This window comes from Rhincodon typus, chromosome 7, assembly GCF_021869965.1.
Source record: "Rhincodon typus isolate 14 chromosome 7, sRhiTyp1.1, whole genome shotgun sequence".
NCBI classification, from domain to species: domain Eukaryota; kingdom Metazoa; phylum Chordata; class Chondrichthyes; order Orectolobiformes; family Rhincodontidae; genus Rhincodon; species Rhincodon typus.
Genome location: NC_063338.1, coordinates 4,456,013 through 4,459,606, shown reverse-complemented (window position 1 = coordinate 4,459,606; position 3,594 = coordinate 4,456,013). Strand labels below are relative to the sequence as shown.

The 3,594-nt window shown below is 44.9% G+C and overlaps 1 protein-coding gene across 5 annotated transcripts in view; it reads right to left on the bottom strand.

The window, feature by feature from the left end:
• igf2bp2a (insulin-like growth factor 2 mRNA binding protein 2a) overlaps positions 1–3,594 on the bottom strand; it is a 146,624-nt gene that overhangs the window by 27,955 nt on the left and 115,075 nt on the right. The gene's annotated exons all lie outside the window — the stretch shown is intronic.

Sequence of the window (3,594 nt, the reverse complement as noted above, 5' to 3'; positions counted from 1 at the left end):
CAGTCATCCTGGGCCAGCTCTCCGGTCGTTTACTCAATGCCGGTCAGGTGCGGTATGTGATGCCTTCCGCAGTCCAACCCTCCTGCCCACCCCCACCACCCATTTTGATCCCTTAGCCAAGTGAGTGCGCATTGAGTGGTGTGCGTGGACAGGACTATTGGACTGCGGAAGGCATCACAGACCTCACCTGACCGGCAGTGAGTGACCGACTGGAAAACTGTCCCAGGATGACTGGGGAAGCAATGCGTGGAGGAATGCTGACACAGGGAGAGGCCAGTTACTGAGCCGCATTGAAACACCAACTACAGGCCATTTGGCACATCCTTCAGAGACTGTAGGTGCAAAGTCTCCTGGTATGGAGTGTAGCCCTGTCTGACTACCCACACTCCTCCACCCCAACTCTAGATACATCCTAGCTCAACATCAATGGGATGGGGCAGAGACTTGTCACGGTGGGGAAACTGGTTAACTGCAAAAAAAAAATAGATTTTCAGGGGAGGTTCGATATTGATGTGAACACAGAAAGTTTATGACCCGCAGGGGTAAGAGTTCTAACTTATCAGAAAAGACACAGCACGGACAAGGCAACAGAAAGGAGGGTGGTGGGGGGGGGGGGGGGGACAATGTGGCTCACTTGAAATGATCATGACGAGGAAAATAAAGAAATGGTGGATATGGATAGTTACTTGGTGCTAGCATTTACTGCAGAGAATCACAGAATTACTGCAGTTCACAGGAGGCCATTCAGCCCATTAGACCTGCACAAGCTCTATTATGTAGTCCCAATCTCCTGCCTTTTCCCCATATCCCTGCACATTATTTTGATCCAAATAATGCCCTCTTGGATGCCTCAATTGAACCTGCTTCCACCACATTTCCGGGCACTGAATTCCATACCCTAACTATTCACTGTGTGAAAAAGCTTTTTCTTGTATCGTCCTTGCTTCATTTGCAGATCACTTTAAGAAGAGTTTTGTTGCTGGAAATCCCAAGGAAATTAATGCTAAGTGAGGGTCAGGGGATTATCAAAATTAGCATCAGAGCAAGCAATCCCCAGACCAGATGGTTTCCATCACTGTGTTTTAAAGGAAACAGGTGAGGCTATTGCAGCTGTCCTAACCTTAAACTTCCAAAATTGTCTTGATTCAGGAAACATCCCTTCAGATTGGAAAACTGTGTGCGCTGCTCCACTATTTAGAAAACGGAAACAAAGCCTCAACAGACCAGTTAGCTCAATATCTGATGTTGGAGATTACTAGGATTAGGCTCCTTCATTAAGGGTGGAGGGGTGCTGACCTGAAACATTTTCAGCTAATTTGTAACGAGAGTCTGATGAACCAGGCTCTCAATCAGTATTTGTTTTTTCAAGGACAAAGAGGGGCATGGATAGGGTGAATAGCCATGGTCTTTTTTCCCAGGGTGGGGGTGTCCAAAACGAGACGGCATGGGTTTAAGGTGAGAGGGAAAAGATTTAAAAGAGACTTAAGGGGCAACTTTATCACACAGAGGGTGATACGTATATGGAACGAGCTGCCAGAGGAAGTGGTGGAGGTGGGTACATTTGCAACATTTAAAAGACATCTGGAAGGAGTTAGAGGGATATGGGCCAAATGCTGGCAAATGCGACTGGATTAATTTAGGATGTCTGTTTGGCATGGACGAGTGGGGCCGAAGGGTCTGTTTCCCCGCGCTGTACAACTCTGTGACTCTATGAGTAGAGTACAGGCAAGTCTCTGTGGATGTTATTTACTGGACCTCCAGAAGTCCCTGAAAAAGCCCATCTTAAGAGACTGTACGTTAAACTTCAAGACAGGAACTGACATTAAAGGATATTCTAATTCTAATTCTACAAAGCCATGATTAGTCCATAACTGTAGCCAATGTGCTAGCCACCACACCTTAAAAAGGATACAGTGACCTCGTAGATTTAACCAAATAAACTCAGACTCCACAGATTAAACTGCAGATAGAACTGACACAAACCAGGGTTTATGCTGCCCGAACTTTAGACAGCAAAGGGTCATTTGAAGGGAAGCAGAGCCAGTGGATTGGTAGGGGGAAACAGTTTTGATTTAGTGAGGAGAAGGCATACATTGGATTTAAGCTAACGGGCTCAAGTGAATCCCTAGACGACTATAAAAAGTGTAGGAGCACACTGAAGAGGGAAATCAGAAAGCAAAAAGAGGGTATGAGATGGATCTGGCAGATAAGGTTAAAGATAATCCCAAAAGGTTCTATAGCTATATTAAGAGTAAAAGGGTGGCTAGGGAGAGAAGAGGTCTCATTAAAGATTAGTAAAGGCTGTCTATGTGTGGAGCCACAGAGAAGAAAATCATGGATGCTAAGGAAATAAGGGAAACAAGTGGAGATGTTTTGGACCGCATACACATTACCAGAGAGGAGGGGTTTGCAGCCTTAAAGCGCATTGAGGTGGATAAATTCCCTGGGCCTGATCAAGTCCATCCTCGGGTGTTGTGGGAGGCTAGGGAAGAAATTGCAGAGATAATTGCTTCATCTTTAGCCACTGGTGAAGTTCTAGAAGACTGGAAGTTGGCAAAAGGTGATCCTTTGTTTAAGAAAGGTAGCAAAGACAAGCCAGGGAACTACAGGCCAGTGAGCCCGACATCAGTGGGAGGGAAGCTATTGGAGAAGATACTGAGGGACAGGGTCAACCAACATTTGGATAGTCAAGGTCTGATCAGGGATAGTCAGCATGGATTTGTGTGCAGGAAGTCATGTCTGAAAAATCTTTTAGAGTTTTTTGAAGAGGCAACCAAGAGGATGGATGACGGTAGGGCAGTGGATGTTGTCTATATGGGCTTTAGTAAGGCCTTCGACAAGGTCCCACACAGCAGATTAGGCATGAAAGTTAGGTTGCATGGCATCCAGAAAGAGCTAGTTAATTGGATTCAAAATTGGTTTGATGGTAGGAAGCAGAGGGTGATAGTTGAAGGTTGTTTCTCGGACTGGAGACCTGTGCTTAGTGGTGTGCCACAGTGATCAGTGCTGAGAGCCTTGTTTTTTCTTACTTACATAAATTATCTGGATGTGAACGTACAAGGCATAATTAGTAGGTTTGCGGATGATACAAAATTAGGAGGTATTGTTGATAGTGAAGAAAGTTATCAAAAAAGAGGGATCTTGATTAGATGGGGAAGTGGGCTGAGGATTGGCAAATGCAATTCAATGCAGATAAGTGTGATATGTTGCATTTTGGAAAGTCAAACCAAGGTAGGACTTATACAGTAAGTGGTAAGGTCCTGAGGAATGTTGTGGAACAGAGGGACCTAGGAGTACAAGCAGATAGCTCATTGAAAGCTGCGTCATAGGTGGACAAGGTGGTGAAGAAGGCATTTAGCATGCTGGCCTTCATCGGTTAAGGCATTGAGTATAGGAGTTGGGACGTTATGTTACAGTTGTCTAAGTCATTGGTGAGGCTACACTTGGAGTATTGTGTACAATTTTGGTCACTCTGTTATAGGAATGACATAGTTAAACTGGAAACTGTGCAAAGAATATTTATGAGGATGTTGCCAGGATTAGTAGGACTGAGTTATAGGAAGAGGTTGGACAGGAAAGGACTTTATTCCCTGG